The sequence below is a fragment of the Tachypleus tridentatus genome, chromosome 9 (genome assembly GCF_004210375.1).
Source record: "Tachypleus tridentatus isolate NWPU-2018 chromosome 9, ASM421037v1, whole genome shotgun sequence".
NCBI classification, from domain to species: Eukaryota; Metazoa; Arthropoda; class Merostomata; order Xiphosura; family Limulidae; genus Tachypleus; species Tachypleus tridentatus.
Window position 1 is genome coordinate 84,378,646 of NC_134833.1, and position 19,324 is coordinate 84,397,969.

Sequence of the window (19,324 nt, forward strand, 5' to 3'; positions counted from 1 at the left end):
TTTGAAGGTATAGAATGTCACTTAACAGGAAGTATATACTCCGAAACTGAAGTTAATTGTTAACTATTTCATTCATCCTGACCTGCGCGATCCATCTGTTCGAAAATATACATCACTTAGCCCACTTAACAACAGAATTTTTGTGTAAGCTACACCTGCGCCCCCAAGTTTGAAAATCATTGGGTTATACCATGGAACTTACATAAAAATACCAAAGAAAGCTTGTACCACATTTCCAGATGTAGGCTCTTGAATGCTCAAAATACACATAGCATAATTCTCAAAACCCTTAGTAAACGCAGTACAAATGATACAACGTAACCCAAACGTTAACACGTTTTGAATTCATGACCAAACTTATTCCATTTCTGAAACGTGCAACATTCTACTCTTCTTCTGTGCGCTAGAACTTTGTTTGCTCTCCATGTAAAGAGCTGGTGAACTAATGTTGCCATAAAGGAGACAGAACCAAGTTTTATTGTCGTAGTGCTTGCCAACTAGAAATATATAAGTTTTTTTTTTAGCAGAGCGTTGCAACAGCTTGTCCTAAAACAAATTAAACGTATTTGAGCCATAATTCAAAAGTACGATTTGGTAGAAGGTCTTGCACTTACGTCATTATGTAACATTTCACATATCTCCTGCACTTCCAAAGATAAGATACCTCTCTCTCTCTCTCCCCAGTAAAGTATCAATAAAACGAGGATTGCAGGTTTAACATAATTTGTTAAAATTTATAAAAGATTTGCTTTGCAGTGAATTTAAAAATTAAATATTCGATTAACGCAGTATGAACAATCTTTGTGTTTTGCGTCGGAATATTTAGCCGTAATAGTGGCAAGAGTTATTATGAGAACAAGTCATCATAACTACTTAATGGTTACGATTCGATTACCCTATTCATAAAATATTTTATCATTAGGTCGGCCAACACTGTGGAAGTCACGAAGTATATTACACGCGATCTCATTTAAGTACCAGTTATTCCGAGTAAAGTGACGAATCATTTTTGCGTGCGTTCGAGGAATGTATTTTGCTTCTGACTTTTCAATTAAAGTTTGGTAATATAAGAAACTGCACGAAATGGACGCAGTTATAAATGGGTTTTTAAGTTTTTGCTTTTCAACTTCGAGAAGGGCATGTAATTGGTAAAGAAGTGATATATAATAGAGATGTGATATTTGTACATATGTATGCAAAAGCGCTATACCACGTATCTAAAACGTGAAAAAAATTAACTTGTGGCTAAAATAAGTTAGACTTATGTTGTATCGGCAACGTGCCTATTACAAATTTCTTTTGTCTGTTTGTGTGTTTCAGTATTTTCGTTCAAAGCTACAAAAGAAACTACTGTCCCGAATTGTGAGCTGACTAAAGGGAAGGTAGGTAATAAACATAACCTACCGCATACTTGCGAGTTACCCTCATTTAATCAAATAGTGGGATTTGTCCATTCACTTCTATACCGCATCCAGAGAATGGCGTATATTTGTACGACAACGGGACGGGAGCCATAAACCTTCAGATTCTGACGTGAAGCACGCTAACCACTAGCCAGACAAGACCTACTTTGTACATAAATAACTGCAACATAAGATTTTTAACTGGATATTCTTGATATATCTTGTCACAAAGTAACAACACAAAGATAAGCAATATATTAAGAAGTTAAATGAAAATTGACAGACAGACCTCAAATTTCAACAGCAGGTAAACAATAGTTTGACCAATACAGAAAGACATTTTAGTACTTTTTAACAACATTTTTTTTATGTTTGGAACATCATCATAAGCTTTGGTTCTCTAGATTATACCTGAAACATCATCATAAGCTTTGGTTCTCTAGATTATACCTGAAACATCATCATAAGCTTTGGTTCTCTAGATTATACTTGAAACATCATCATAAGCTTCGGTTCTCTAGATTACACCTGAAACATCATCATAAGCTTCGGTTCTCTAGATTACACCTGAAACATCATCATAAGCTTCGGTTCTCTAGGTTACACCTGAAACATCATCATAAGCTTTGGTTCTCTAGATTACACCTGAAACATCATCATAAGCTTGAGTCCTCTAGATTATACAGAAAAGAGCGTGATAAATTTTAATAAATTATGAAATTTATAAAAGAAGAACGGATTAACTTATTTGAAAATTTTGTAGCTAAATATAAATGGTAGAGGTTTTTACCTTGCTATTGAAATACCATAACGTAATGCAATCTCAAAGCAAGACAGCGAATAAACAAACCTATTGTCTTGATCTTAGGATAATTGGATTAAAAACTGAAAGAGAGAAAGTGTACTGTTTACTCCATCTTCTTCAGAGCCGAGTAAGTAAGGCACCGAGTAAGTAAGGCACCGATGCATCAGGAGCCGCCATACTTTCTATGCTAATCTAGTGGACGATAATCTGAAGGAGAAATCCTAATAAAAACAGAATAAAAATACTTTTCTTGCACGGATTCCAAAAATGGAGATAAAAAATAACTCTTTTATGCCTGTAATCTACTTACGGCGATCGGAAGAACTCAACCAAAAGACAATGTTTGATAAAGTCAGCAAGTGTGCCTGACAGCTATATAAATTACGTTAGATTGTGTGGAACTAGTACACGCTTCGTTAACTTGCGTGGTCGTTGTAGAATCTAACAGGTAAAAAGGAACGACGCCTCACTTCACTTTCATTTATAAAATAGTTCATTTTTGTCTCGGACAGCATTTTGTAACAAGTTAACCAACAAACCAAGACTTATCCAGAGATAAGGTCTAAACTTAATCTCTTACTTGCCTTAAAAAGAAAAGCGAGATAGACCTCTAAAATGGATAATAGCATGTTGTTTCCAAACACAAAAATCCTTTACGCGTAATGTATTATGATATATTTTAATACGCCAATTTACCGCTAAATATTTGAAGTGTATTTCATTTCCAGTTATATGACTTTTGTGCTTCATTAATATAAAATAGATACTGTGAAAGATCTCTAAGAATAATGTTATTTGGGGAAAAACAGTATCATCTTTAAAATAAAATAAAAATATTATATCAAGGTTTAGGTGTTTTTCGTCTATGACGAAGTAGGAAGAATTGAATCTTCATGTGAAATGACTTGATGACCCATCAGATAACTTATATAAAGGAGGGCATTTTAATTAAATTTCCCTCAGATTGTAGAAGAAGAAAGAAGTAAATTCATATAAAGTGTTTTCTGGCAAGATAAACATCTAAAGTTCAAATACATTCAGTATAATTTCGTGGAAAACGCAACATCGCAAAAAAAGCATGGTCCCTAAATATGAGTATCAAAACTTTCCACACAATGTTTTCTATAAAAGTGATGGTGAATGTTGTAACTCAACAAACATTCCGTTGTGTCACTAGGGGGCGTGATGTTAGGTACTTGTCAAGTTCTAACTTTACAACAACGTTTTAAATAGATCTCTTCATAATCATTCTGGCAATTACAACACAGTTATATTTCCGTAGTATGTGTGGACATGTCAGCTGATAATTACAACAGTGTTTTTAAAAATAATCGCGAATATTTGTCAATTTTTAATCATTACAACTATGTTTTTAAGAGTATATACGTGATTGCTTGGCAGCTTCTTATAATTATAACATCGTTTTTAAAATATTCACAGGTGACTGTCAGATTTTAATAATTATAAATTTACTCTTAGAGTATTCATATGTGTTCGTCAGCTTTCAATAATTATATTTGTTTAAAGTTACTACAGTTGTTGTTTCGAAGATGAATATAATTAACACGTGTGAGCCTAAATTTAGTTATTAAGAGCTTTAAAGTTATCATAAAGTGTTCAATATAGAAACATGTTTATAAATATAGAAATATTTATAAATTTATATGCAAAAACGGCTCGTTTGGGTTGAGAAAATATTTTACATAGAAGAGCGAACAACGTTTCGACCTTCTTTGGTCATTGTCAGGTTCACAAAGAAAGAGGTAACTGACCGGAAGCTGACCACATGTTTGAAAGGGGTTGGGTAACTGAGTGTTGGAATGTAGAGGGCGGTATTAGATGTTTGAATATATAATTTTATTTATTTTATTATATTAATATAGGTATAAAGGCGTTCCTTTATATTGGTTTATTTTGAGTTTAAGTTGTTGTATAAGTAAGGCTTCTTTAATTTTGCGTTTGTTTATGTTTGTTTCTTTATTTAGTATTTGAGTGTTTTCTATGGTTATGTTGTGTTTATTTGACTTGCAGTGTTCGAAAACGTATGAAGATGATTTTTTATGTTCTTTGAATCTGGTTTCCATTTTTTCTACTTGTTTCTCCAATAAAGAAGCCGTGGCAGTTATGACATTGTATTTTATAAATAATGTTGGTGTGGTGTTTGTCAGTGTAGTTTTTACATAGTATAGACCTCAGTTTTGTGCCTGGTTTTTGAATAAATTTGCTATTAACTGGAATGTCATATTTTGTTACTAATTTTTGCCAAATGTTGGTTATTTGTTTGCTGATGTCAGGAATATATGGTACACAGCAGTATATGGTTTCGTGGTTTTTTTTATTCGTGAGATATATTTACTTTAGTTGGTTGATTTTGCTTTCTGTCTAGGTGTGTGCGTATAATCACTAAGAAATATTTATAATCTAGAAACATTACTGGTATTCATGTAAACTGATACATACACATACATATATTTAAACATACACGTTATACAAAAAGGACATTATTTAATACTTTTAGTATTTAGTATTCATTTGAAGATAAAATTAGAGTTCTTTATCTTCTGGAGAAAAATAAAGTTGCAACACTTTTACCTCGACTTGTAAATTAGAAAGTAAAACACCGTCGATACCCGAAATCTTCAGCATTTGATGAAACTTCATTATTCCAGAATTGAGGGGGCAAAAGACAATTATACGTTTCACAAAAAACTTCATTGATTAAGCAATAGGGTTTCGCCCATACCCGATGATACCTTTACCGGTGAAACCGTGATCGTTAGTAAGTTAAGGTTTCGTGAAACGTACAATTGTCTGAGAATCTTTCTTTTCTTTTCGTTTGAACCAATGACGTTTATAGTATTTGTAAGATCATCATTTATTTTTTATTTATTTATATTGTTTCAAGTATTAAGGACTTTGGGTCAGTTTTCGTATTTGTAATTTGTACAAGGTTTATAATCTCATCTACGTTTTACTATGGCTGTGTATCATATTTGTGGTTTCCTTACCAAAATACCAGCGTAATTAAGAAAACTAAAATGGAGATCACTTTAGTCTTATAATTTCGTTTGAAAAGGATATATGCGTTATTTCATTTCATTTATATGAATACAGCTATCTACGCACGACAGCTGGTAGCGGTGTCACTTATGTGACACATTCGAACTACTAATTTAAAACTTTGAAACCAATTACTTTCAGGAGAATTCCCACCAGTTAAACTTTAAAAAATGGGGATATAGAAGTGGTGTGCTTTATTTTTATTTTTTTCATTCATCCATACGCTAACTGCGTAAATCTCTGCCTCTGATGCAGTGTAACGCAGCTTTAAACAAACGCGTACTTCTGATTAACGCAAACAAACACGCGTTCCTTCCCGATTATTGTTTTAAAACTCGGAACTTACAGGTTTCCAAAACTTAATTATTCAGACGTTAATTAGCATGTAAAACTCGTGCCTGCACGTTTTCCTACGTGTCTAGTATAGGAAAAGAATTTTAGATAAACTCAAGAAAGGCAGTGAGAAGACATCCATTTGTTTCTTCATTTACTATTCCTTCTAATCACACAATGATTTCAAAGATTAAGTCTCTGTCTCTTGGACTAATTGAATATAACACAGCATTGAAAAAACTCGCCAAAAATACATTTCACTTACAATTGATCCTTGTAAACAAGTACGCTTCCCTTCCTGATTAACCTTTTCAAAAATACAACTTAAAGATCCCAAGGTTACCAGGTTTAGTTATAACAAACATTAATCGGTACTTGCAAACATACACCCACGTACACCATTTTCTACTAGTGTAGAGTACAAATGAGATGCTATTTCAAAGTGCTTTGTTCTTTTTTTTCACTCTTCTCTCTGCAAAATTAGATGAACTTTGAGTCTATATTTTTAGGTTTCTTTTTTTCATCAACACGAGATAAAATGAAGGAGTTTATGATCATGTTACCAGGATACCAACGTGAAGCAGTTTCTTCTGGATAGATCCTCTTTCCCAGCTCTCAGTAACGATCAATGCTGACCTACCTCCCTATCATTATTATCAGCTACCAGAGCTCACCAGCGCTTCAGGCTAAATACTCAAGAGTGTAGTCTTCCCAGCATCCATTGCTTCCCAGTATCGACTTTTATACGCTTCCCACTACTTGAGCATCATACTGTAACGTTATTCATTACTTACCACTGATAATGTGTCTTCACAGAGAAAAAAATCTCTATATACATAAAAAACCTCTCCTTCCACTTTTATTTAAAAAAACAACAACAAAAACAACCCTGATTTCGATGTCCAGAGTGGGTACATCACAGATAGCCCATTGTGTGGCTTTGTACTTAACAACAAACAAAAATCCACCTTAGTAAATTTACTCTTATACTCGTAAAATTGTAACTTACACCTCTTACAAGTACCTTTCCGATACATACGAGAACAAAACGAATACAAATAATATTCGTGTAACGCTCTGAACTTCACAGCTTTTGTTTGTTTCTTTAGGATTAAGAACAAAGCTACACAATGGGCTACCTGTTATCTGCCCACCACAAGTATCGAAACCCGATTTCTAACGGCGTGAGTCCACAGACATGACGCTTTGCCGCTGAAGGGCGTACAGCTCATGTTCGTGAGGTTTCAAACCTCGTTATTCTAATATTTCAACCAACCATATTCATTCCATCATTTTCTTGTTCAAGTATCAAAACCGAAAACCAGTGTATGTAAGGTGCATTAGTAAGAAATTACAAATTAAGAACTGGTAGCCTTTTAAAGGTTTTTATATACAAGTTTTTAAAAACAGCGGGAAAAATGATTCAGTAGTTTGAATCAATTCAGAAGAAAAACAACTGGATCATATCACCAAAACCTCAAAATCCGGGAATCGATTCTCCGAGGTGGACATAGCTCATTGCGTAGCTTTGCACTAAACAGGAATAAGTTTTTAAGGTCGTTAGCAAAACGAATATAACAGGAAAAAAAGATTAATGTTCTGTTTATTAAAATTGTTCTGTAATTCCCTTCGATAATGAATGTTTGCTTTATAAGCAACTTCATATTACTCAGAAAACAAAACACTGCATCTCTCATGGCTGTAATTACTTATATGCTATTCTGCAGCTTAAAATGAACAAACTTCAGAAATTTATCTCGATTGATCATCGTCGCTATAAGTTTCAAAATAAGCTCTTAGGTTGCCATGGCAACGACTCTGGATGATTTAAGTGACGTATTCATCCTCTTGTTAATCTGGATAATCAATCGATCTTTGATGCGCGTTTATTCACAGGTTCAGATGAAAATAGACAAACAGTCGCCGTTAGAATTCTTTGTACCATATATCCTTCACAATTCTTTCTGATATGTAGGTCTTATCAACTAATAAATTTATTACAAAGCATTTATGTATCAATTTTTGTATCCAACTGCAGACGACAGTACTTGGCCGTTTTCTGTGCTAATCATACTTATCTTGTGATCGAGTAGTTTTGCCAGGCAAGAAGGGGAAAAAAAAAAGTAGTCTTATTATACATCTCGGCTCGAGTAGCCATGATTAAAGATACAATCAAAGATGATGGGTTGGGTGCGAAGAACAAAACTAATTGAACATTCGCTGTTTGTAGTGGAAGGTTACGTTGCTTGTATACATCCTCATTAGCCTCATGCTTAAATTGAAAATTATCACCGATGTATATTAAGTAGTAGATTGAAATTGCTTAATAACCATACTATATTAACTATAATTGTTTTATTAAATATCCTGATCGTTAATGCTATGTTTGTAAAATGTTTATTCTTGTAGATTTCAAGCAAGTATTCAACACTCTGATATCAGAAAGGGTAAAAAGTTTTTTGTTTTTTTTAATTTCGCACAAAGCAACTCGAGGGCTATCTGTGCTAGCCGTCCCTAATTTAGCAGTGTAAGGATAGAGGGAAAGCAGCTAGTCACCACTACTCACCGCCAACTCTTGGGCTACTCTTTTACCAATTAATAGTGGTATTGACCGTTACATTATAATGCCCCCACGGCTACAAGGGCGAGCATATTTGGTGCGACCGGGATTCGAACCCGTGACCCTCAGATTACGAGTCGAACGTCTTAATCCTCCTGGCCGTGCCGTGCCGGGCCGGGCCGGGCCAAGGGTAAAAAAAGAATAGTGAAAATTTTAGTATTCGTTCAACCTAATCTTTTGCAAAAATAAAACAGCTTAGACTGTTTTGACGTCATTGTATCAGTCTGAACAAATACGTAATTGCGTAATAAACACTCTAACACAATTTTTACTTTTTCTTGTTCCTGGGCAGAAAGTGTTATTTCCTAATTGCTTATGGTTAAAGTATATGTTAAAGACCTGTTTTTCTCTTCAAACTTTGCTTTTGTGACCTGGGAGCATATAACAAAAACATAATGGAAGACTATATTTGGGGGCTAATACTTGAAAGTGATTTACACCACAGTCGCAAATCTCAAAAACACTACTCACTTCTAAACATTTTTGTATAACTTTATGTAAACGAAAATGTGCAAATTTTCCCGGTTTTACACAGAAAATAGGTTAATTTTTAAATTTCATTATCCAGATCACAAAAGCAAAGTTTAAAGGGAATAATGGCCATTTTCTTGTACCCTTACAACATAAGCAATTAAGAAATAACACATACTATCCAGGAACAACATTTGTGTTACATAGTGTTATCGCTATATGTTTTTATCGATCTTTCATCTTGTCGAAAATTTTTCTTTTCCTTAATATGATAACTCTCATCCAAAACTCAAACATCGGTTTGAAAAATAGAGAAGTATCAGAAATTGGTCACAATTAATGACAGCGTTTGAGTTAAGACGTTTCGTTTTAATTTGTCATTTTCAGCGTTGACATAGTTGTAGTAACACGATTTTGAAGTCTCACCATGAGTCTCACCATGCCGTTAGAGTTCATATTGTCACGTCTTGTTGTGGCTCGACACGTCTAAGTGGATCTGAGGATCGCGGATTCGAATCCCCATCATCCCAAACATACTGTCCCTTTCAGTCGTGGGGGCGTTATAATTTCATGATCAATCCCACTTTTCGTTTGTAGAAGAGTAGCCCAAGAGTTGGCGGCAAGTGATGATGATGACTAGTTGCCTTCCATCTACTCTTTCACTACTAAATTAAGGGCGGCTAGCGCATATAGCCCTCGAGTAGCTTTGCGCGAAATTCAGAATCAAACAAACGTCCTGTCGTGCTCTGTCTAACGACCAGGCACCTTGACAAAATTTCCATTGCAAAATACTATATCATAAGGACACTTACATACAACAAGTGTTCTCACCTGTTACAAGATATTGCATTTTGATACTATAGTTGGGGCAATATCAACTTATGGTCGTGAAACTTCAAAATCCTTAATCTGAACACATTTCTTGATCGTGATCCAAGTTTATAATTATATTACATAATCTCCTAAAACGAGATTAATTTACGGTGGATCCCAAAACCTACGAAATTTCAATCACTATTCATCGTTCACTATTCGTCGTTATTTCTGGTACATTTTGTTCCACCACGACTTTCTATTGGATACGATTTTCCCGTGACTCATTGATCTGAATATTAAAACTCGTTTAAATATAAGATACTAAACCCTCTTTAACATAGAGGTATTTAAAAACAAGGAAAACTAATGCTTAATTCACCAGCTACTGCATGAAGAAAACTATATTACCTCTGTCTACACGTATATTACATGTCCGTGAGAACACAACACCCAATAAACTAACTTTCTCTTTAGTCTCTTCGTTTCATTTGGAATGTGAACACTCGACTAAATTATAGGCTGTTAAATTCTTCTGTATTCTTTCTCTCTCGTATGTAAGGAGTGCCTTTTTTCTTTTAACCTATAATTCAGAGAACGTATTCTGAAATCCACATACGTTAATTTTGAATAATTTAACTTTACTTGAAATATAAAAACCGCCATCTGCTGAGCACTCAGTCGTTGATAAAAAAAAAAATTGGTATTTTATATAATTTACATAACAGAGAGAAAGTTTAAAGATGTTACTTATTCAATTACTGATATTAAAAAAACTAATGTATTACTTTTTGCATGTGAAAATTACTTTTTTTTCAAATTAAAGTAACAGAGCATAACGAAAAAGAGTAATACACGTATACTTAAAAACAATAAAAGTATTTTATCCACAAGAGACAGGCTGTGCATTTTGACTGCACTTCTTAATGACAAAGATCATAAAATATTCAGTAAAACTGCCTGTGTACAAAATATTTCAAATATTGAAAACCTTAAATCATTATTTGTCCTCTGCTGGAAGAGCGGTAAGTCCACGAATCAGGGGTTCGATTCCTCTTGATGGATAGCAGATAGTCCGATGTGGCTTTGCTATAAGAAAACATACAAACACACACAAATCATTACCACATAAATCACAGCCTACATCCAGTATAGATTTGTTTATGATGAATAAGCTACTGTTTTTAGAGAGATTTATGACTGATCCATTGGTCAACATCTTCACTAGCCAGTGCCCTTGCCAAATCTGGCTGGTGGCTGTCATCCACAGGCGACATCTACAGTACCTCTTGTCTGATCTCAGATGGCATCAACCACATTCAGCAAGAGGTAAACCGGTTGATGAATGCATGAGAGTCTGATAAAACTATTCATTTTGATTTCAGACTCACCAGACCACAAGTCACCACAATGACCCCCAATCAACCAACTTACCCGTACACCAGAATTGGCCCTCAGAGACAGAACTCGTCCAGCAGTTCAGTTTTCTTTACCAAGCCTGTAATGAAATCATCATCATAGACATTTGTAGTAGTGACTAAAGTCCAACGTCCAATAGATGTCTTCCCTCAGTGATCTCATAGTTATAGGTCTTCAAACTCTTGGAATTCATCATTTTCTTTCAAATTAATGTATCTGAGCTCACACTGTATAGAAGTTAAAAAGAGCTCAGTAAAATTCGTTCTTTTAGAAACCATGAAACTATGTAACAACATAGCCTGGTCGTAGCACTAAAATTTCTGATAACCATCAAAACTGACAACTATAGCGACTGCAATAGGTTGATGTACGTTAGGAAATGTAGCCTGAAGGTAAAATGCATTTCACTGATTCTGAGTTTAAGAAAGAAAGAAGCTATATAGAATACAAAATAAATTGTAAAACAATCTGTATTAGAGTGAAGATCAATCAAAATTGGACGATAGCATAAGACAACAGAGCATTCTTACACTGCTCATACCAATTACTTTTACAGAGGGCGTTCAGAACTGTAATCTTTTGTTAAGAGTAAACATTGTTTCAAACTGAGGGAACACAACATTATATGGAATTCTATTGGACCACACGCTCGATAAACACGGCACTGTTGACCATTCTGATGCAAAATAAGGACACACCTTCAAGGTATTACATGACCCACTAATACATAAAATCACTGTGCACTTTTACGTTATATTAAGGAATGTGATTCTATGACCAATATTTTACTGTTGAAGCTGCAGGCATGGCTAGAAATGATTTTGGTGTTGTTTTTTTTTTATATGTGTGATATTCGATTTTTTTTCTTAATTCTAAATGAACGGGAAACAAATACCTTACAAAACTAAAGATGATATGATAAACATTAAATAAGCATTGCATAAGAATAATAACTATTAAAAATATCGTGTGATATTGGACTAAAATTATTAGATATAATAATAACAATGAAGCGCAATTATCGATATTTTGTTTATTACATAACTCGATGTGAAATGTATACAAGTATACATGTATATAATATAAAAAGATTAGTAGATATTCACTAGATTTCATGAACAAACGTTACAAATAAACACAATACACTTCATACCACTTTAGTTCACCAAAAAAGAAGGACTTTATTATTTAAAGAAAGCCTTATAACAAGAAAAATAAATTTTATTGGTTTGAAAGAATCTTCAGCTGCAAATAAAACGAGTGGATAACCAGAGTTTGAATCCAGGTGAGATTAAAAAGTTTTGATTCGTTTCATTGGATCAGTTAAAACGATGATTTATCAAATACAAATTCTCGTTTCTGCTCGGAAATAACCTGTAGTTTATCATACTTCGATCTATGTAAAAAACATTATATTCGTAATTTAACCAGAAAAGGCGATGTTTTGGTTCTTATTGTATTATAAGTAACATCGGAAGGGTGGCTTAATGAGATTCATAAAGAAACAATGGCTCTCTTCCAACTATATTTTATAAACTTTGATGAACTACCACAGTGATGGATGAAAGTAATGCATTTTTACATTACTTTGATACCCTTCAACTGAAAAAGTCACTACAACAAAAAACTTCTATTTTATCACAATAACATTTATAGTTTGTGAGTATAAGACTCCTTATTTATCTATAAAGTAAATACAGGTATAATTAATATATCAGAATCCATGCAATAAAGAAATCGCAAGTGAAAAATGAATATCAATACTTGTAGCGGAATTTCTAGAACAAAAATATTCACTACATGTTGTTGCAGAGTTAATAAAGAGTTGATGTACGACAATACCTTTTATTGTTTTCGAAAATCTTTTTCATACACAGAAATTCATATTTTCATCTCTCATCTTAATCGATTTGGAGTTTCTAGTTTGAAATCATGACCAACAGGAGTTCCTAAAATGTTCAGCTATAGAAGATAATTTAAACATCTACAAAACTCTCGAATGACAAAATAAATTATGATGTTATTCTAAGACCAAGCCGTTGGATGTTGTACAAATGGTTGGTTTATAAGGTTTATGCTCTACCTATGGTCCTAGTTGTAATCCTTGTACACAACACAAATAGCTTTATTTCTACGCTCCTTCATTAGACTTGCCAACAACATCAGTTCTTCAAACTAATCTCACTAATAGCATTCAACTATAAAAGGAGGTTATACAACCATGACAAAATTGCCTTCGTTCTAAAATTATGTGAAACATTATAACTTTTGGATTACTGGAGCCATTAAAAAAACTCAGACCCATAAAACACAATCACTTAGTTTACGAATTCGTTTATTCTTGATGACTTGAGCCATTTTAGTTTTATATTTGAATTAACACGAATCAATGAGGTTATTTTATATATATATATATGTATATTTATTTCTTTAAACTTCAGAGAAGATTTGACCACTGCTATTGTGTAACACTTACATTAATGAACTTCTATGGTAGAAGTGGTCATTTTTAATTTTACACAATTATGAAAAGCGGACGATAAGAGTTTTATAACCCATCTCATAAAAGTATTATTCTAAGAAAAACGTTCGGACGTGGGCATCCGAAAAGTCTTTCTCTTTTGAAAAACTTTTCCGGGGCAGGGGAAACGTAATGTATAATTGTGAATTAAAGTTAAAAATATAAATAAAATGAAGTGAGCATTAAGTTCGTTATTTTTTCAAAGATCACAAGCTTTTATTGCTTCTCCTTATGATTCGTTATTTTATATAATCACAATTTGTTAGTTACATAAGAAAAAAACATATTTTAGATATTTCATAGCTTGTTTGTTTTTGAATTTCGCGCAAAGCTACACGAGGGCTATCTGCGCTAGCCGTCCCTAATTTAGTAGTGTGAGACTAGAGGGAAGGCAGCTAGTCATTATCATTCACTTCTAACTCTTGGGCTACTCGTTTACTGACGAATAGTGGGACTGACCGTCACATTATAACGCCCCCATGGCTGAGAGGGCGAACATGTTTGGTGCGACAGGGATTCGAACCCGCGACCCTCAGATTACGAGTAAATCGCCTTAACCACCATCCGGCCCTATTCATAACCTGACTTACTGTTATTGATTTTTTACTGATGGCAAAGTGTCTAAAGTTATTTTTTTGCCTTCCCTAATTTTGAGCTTCTGATCAGATTTAAAAAAAACAAACAAACTAGTAGCACCATAACATTCACAGTTACAAATTTATTGTAACTTTTACAATGCACCCACAGCTTAAATTTTTAAAATGCTTTAAATATTTCGTGTTATTGTACGGATCTGAACTTGATTGGCTTGCTTCCCAAATTCATACGACATACTCGCGTCCTGCTTATTACACACATATTATCACCTGTTATAAATAAAATACATCTTACATACACAAATCGACAGCCCGTTTTAACTATAATACATTTTACACATACCGTACGATTACTCCTCTTAACTATATAATTAATCTGTCAATCGTCCGAGCTAATAAACTTCATAGTTGGGACTACCATGAACTAGCCGTCACACATTTCACTACAACAAAAAATCAGTTTATAGAAATAAGCAGCAGAGATATTACATGACTGTTGGTAAGATGGAAAACATGTAGGTACGACTAAACAGATTAATAATCACTTCTACCTGTGCTTTCCTTTTGTGTCGTTTGTTTTAGGAAATGTCAGGTGTAATTGTTTGATTATATGTTACCCAAACTAAGCAACCATGTTTCTAATGTTAACTGTATTTTCACTTTTTCAAAACAAAATGCAGGGACACAAAAGAGACAAAAAATACAATCTGTCTTTATGTGTCAATGTTTACTTACTACCTTTTAGCTTCTGGTATACCAAAAGACTTGTGTATTCTGAGTTATGGAAGCCTATTTGAACAAACGAAGCACATTCTGTAGGCTTAAGATACGAAAAACTCCAACAGAAGTGCCTTTGGCGGGTAAGACTTCTTCAACAATCAATGTATACTCATACCATTTTTAACACATGAATAAAAGAGAAACAGAAACGTGCAAAAAACAACAAAACAGCGAGTCATAGAGTACAGCTTTTATCAGGGGACGCTGACACAAAAGTAATAAGGGTGCTCCTTTTCCTTTGGGCATTTAAAGTTGTCGTTTGTTGCATCAGTGTTGCATCAGTTTAAAATATGTTGAAATTTATTACAGCGTTACGTTGATCAGCATTCGTAAACTCGATGTTTCGATCTCGTTACAAGTAAAATTGTATCGACGTAATGGAGTGTTGACATATTGTCTACATCTTTTAAGTGCAGCCCATTATATATTTAGTATTCAATGAATTATATTTTCCCAAATGTATCTGCAAAACAAAAATTTCAATTTAATACTTTCAATTACGAATTGTCGCTGTTTCTTGATTAACAGAAGCAGATATAAGATAAAATAGCATATTCTAAGAAACGCCGAACATTTTATTCCATAACAAATCGTTTTATGGTATTTGGAATAAACTTCACTGGAAGTATGTTTAATTACATTTGTTTTAAAATCTATTAGGCCTAATTCTAACGTCTTATGACAAATGTAATTGCAAGCATTCTTCGCCAACGTCTAAAAGACGTCCACACCATAACAATATGTTTAATTAATTACTCTGGTTTATTTTTAGTTTCGCTCCAATTGCGTAGCTTGCTTTGATTGGAAGTTAATATTAATTCATAGTTTATTGTCCTCTCAAAACTCGAAATAAATAGCATTACAGTGCCCATTCATTAGTTATATACCTTACGAATATTTCACTCAGTCTTTAACCATCATAAGAGATATCCTAGCGTAGTTTTACATGTACGTTTAATGCTTTTTTTCGGCAATTTACTCCCATACTCAGCGGAAAACATGCTAAACTGTGTTCGTCTGAATTTGAAATGTTTGACAAGTATGGCTCCATTGAATGAATTCATATTTTGTACCATCTAGGAACATAGCTTCGTGTTGCTTTTCAAAAACTTTATTTCATATATTTACAAAACTCTCCCTTCCCCTCATGAATCAACGATAAAATTTGAAATTCTATCTCCGCAGTGAAAATAGCACAGATAGTCCAGTTTTCATTCTTGCGCTTAACAAACATTAAGTTTATTGAAGTTATAAAATTCATGAAAGGATGTGACATTATTTTTTGTGACACCTATAAATAACGTACTTAAATTTTATGTGTAATATTTAGTGTTACGTGCTGTGTTTATCCACAAACAATGACGTCCATACTTGTTTCTCCAAACCAAAAATCTTCTCCATTATTATCTGCAATCCAAGTTGCTCAGGGGTAAGTTCGAAGGCTTACAACGCTAAAAAAAGGATTTCTATACTCGCGATGGGCAAAGCACATATAGCCCTTTGGATAATTTTGTGCTTGACAACAAAAAACAAACAAACAAAGTATCAACTGTGAATTTTACTTTTTTTTTTACTAGGAAAGAAGTGTTTTTCAGACATACACGTAAGTTTAAGATTCTATAGTTAATATGATTTGGCAGAAGGTTTAGTTAATCTTAGGCTTTGTAGCAATTACAATGTTAAAACCGCGAATGTTAACAATGTTAACGTCCGAAAGGGATTTTTACGCCACATATTCCAGAAGTAATTAAGATCCTTTAATTGTGTAGTGGAAGCCGGATGTGATCAAGTGGCTAGCGTGTCTGGAGTGTGAGTCTGAAGGTTGGTAGCTTTCTTCCTAGCACCGCACAACACCTATAACAGAGTCAGTCAAATCCCACTCTTCGGCCAGACAAAGCAATTCAAGAATTGGCGGCAGGTGCTACTGGCTCCCTGCCTTCTATACTTGTGTGAAACATCGAAATAAAACTGCAGGGTGGAAACGAAATCAGTACCTCTAAGCATGTATATATTACTGACTATGTTTGTGATTTTGAGGCCTTCATATGCTTACAAAATACTGGTATATGAAATATGTCGGATAAAAGAAACTCGTGAAAAATCAGTATTGCCAAGAAACTACCAGTAACCAAACAAAATTATATTTGTAGTGACAACCAATATATGCCAACTTAACCATGAGATACAGCAGGATAATTACCGAAGTTTACACACGTTGAAGCTACTTTACTAGCTTAGGAACCATAGGCAAAAATTAAACGGGCAAAAAGCAATTCTTTTAGCTTGACTCAAAATCAAATGTTGTAACCATAACCATATGGGAGGTCAGAATCTATTCGTATGACAACTCAAAAAAGTAAACTGTTCGTCACACCAAATAACTATACCTGTTAGTATTAATAATGTACTCTTCAAAACAAGAAATGCAAAAGGGATATTTTTATTTTAAAGAGAAATGTATGTAATAACGTTACAAGCTCAGAGTATGTGATGTTACACGTGTTAAGGCACTGATTGTCAGACCAAAATGACAATAAAAGTTGTGCACTTTGAAAACGGAGGAAAACACCGGATTTTTCGCTAAAACGCATGCGTGTTCAATAAATTTGTTTGAGAGATCTGCATGTCCTGCAAGTGCAACATGTGCAAAATCCCTATAAAAGTGACGGGTTCTCGGTTTACATAGCTCAGTGTTAAGACACCGACACGCAATACAGTTACGCCAAGACTGACTGAAACACAACGCAACAACGTCATTGGTCGCTTGGACGCACGCGAATCTCGATCAGATGTTGCCAGACCTGTGAATGTCCACCCAAGCACCATCACAAGGCTATGGAATCGTCACCAACAACATGGATCAACTCGTGATCTGGCAGACCTCGTGTGACCACGCTCGCACAAGATCGCAACATCCGGTTACGTCACCTTCGGGATAGAACCACCACTGCGACGTCTACTGCCTCAACCATACCAGGGCTGCGTAGGATTTCCGATCAGACCGTACGCAACCGTCTACGAGATGCAGGAATCCGACCTCGACGTCCAGTCAGAGGCGTCATCCTCACCCAGCAACATCGTCAAGCACGGCTGCAGTGGACTCGGGCACATCGGGTATAGCCTCATCGACGATGGAGGCATGTTTGGTTCAGCGATGAATCACGTTTTATGCTTCGTAGGCAGGATGGAAGGACCCGTGTTTACCGTCGCCGAGGTGAACGTTTTGCAGCAAAACAGTGCAGGATGTTGACAGATTTGGTGGTGACAGCGTCATGATGTGGGCTGCCATCGCCTACAATGCCGGAACAGACCTTTTGCACATTCGAGGGAATCTTACGGCTCAACGATACGTCGACGAGATTCTTAGGCGCCATGTGCAACCCATCATGGTGAACGTCAACGACGTTTATCAACATGACAACGCCCATCCTCACACAGCCCGGCTCACCACTGTCTTTTTTGAGACACCACAACATCAACGTTCTTCCCTGGCCCTCCAGATCACCAGATTTAAATCCCATCGAACATCTTTGGAACGAGTTGGACCGACGTCTGCGACGGTGACAACCTCAACCGCAGACTCTACCTCAGCTTGCAGCAACTTTGCAGGCTGAGTAGACAGCCATTCCACAGGATATGATTCGTCATCTCATCGCTTCCATGGGCAGGAGATGCCAAGCAGTTATTGATGCTCACGGGGGGGGGGGCATACTCGTTATTGACGTTGAGTGACGTTAAACTTCACCTAGTGAGCGTGGACTTTGCCTTTGCAGACTTTGGATGTTCAGCAGTGAATGTGCAAAGTTTCACACATGTCATACAGAACTATCCGGAATAAACTTGTTAACAATTTGTCTCATATTTTGCCTTTTAAGTTTCTTTTTTTGAAGAGTATATTTACTGTTATGCATTTCCTTATAGTTTCTACAACGATATAACACTCTCACACTATACTCTTTACTTACAAACAGATATTATTTTCAAAACAGAATTATTTTACTTAATTTCTAAATGTAAAAAATCCACCTGTTAATGGTGATTTTCCGACTAATTGTGGTACTTTTTTGTGAATACAGAATCCAAGAGTGGAAGTTAATAAAGTCGTTAAAAACCACGTAAAAAAGTAACCTTTAAATTATCATTGCTAAACTTGTTTATACAGTCCGTTGAGAAGGGTAGCCCAAAAGTTGATGTGTTGTTGATTAATTAGTCGCCTTTTCTAATTTCTATCAGTTCAATAATTAAAGATATTTATACATTCGTAGCTTTAGTGTAGCTTTGCGTAAAAAAATTCAGAAAAAGTTAAATTTATAAAGGTTTTTCTCTATAAAAAAATTCTCAAATATAAATGACTTCATTACTTAATTTCAGATTCAATGTAATTAATTTCATTATATGTGTTTTACTATGAGGTGTATTTTACTTACACAGTGCTCTTATATTGATATCGGAATACCAAAAATATGCAGACTGGTAATACTAACCTATTAAACATTTTATAGT

At 34.6% G+C, this 19,324-nt stretch overlaps 1 protein-coding gene and 1 long non-coding RNA gene across 2 annotated transcripts in view; both read right to left on the reverse strand.

Annotated features, from left to right (window-relative positions):
• Positions 1-19,324, reverse strand: part of LOC143225648 (fasciclin-1-like) — a 127,701-nt gene that overhangs the window by 78,203 nt on the left and 30,174 nt on the right. The window lies entirely within an intron of this gene.
• LOC143225649 (uncharacterized) lies at positions 10,369-13,078 on the reverse strand. Its single transcript, XR_013013974.1, has 2 exons — positions 12,767-13,078; positions 10,369-10,594 (listed from the first exon to the last, which is right to left on the reverse strand). It is a non-coding gene; the product is annotated as an uncharacterized LOC143225649 (long non-coding RNA).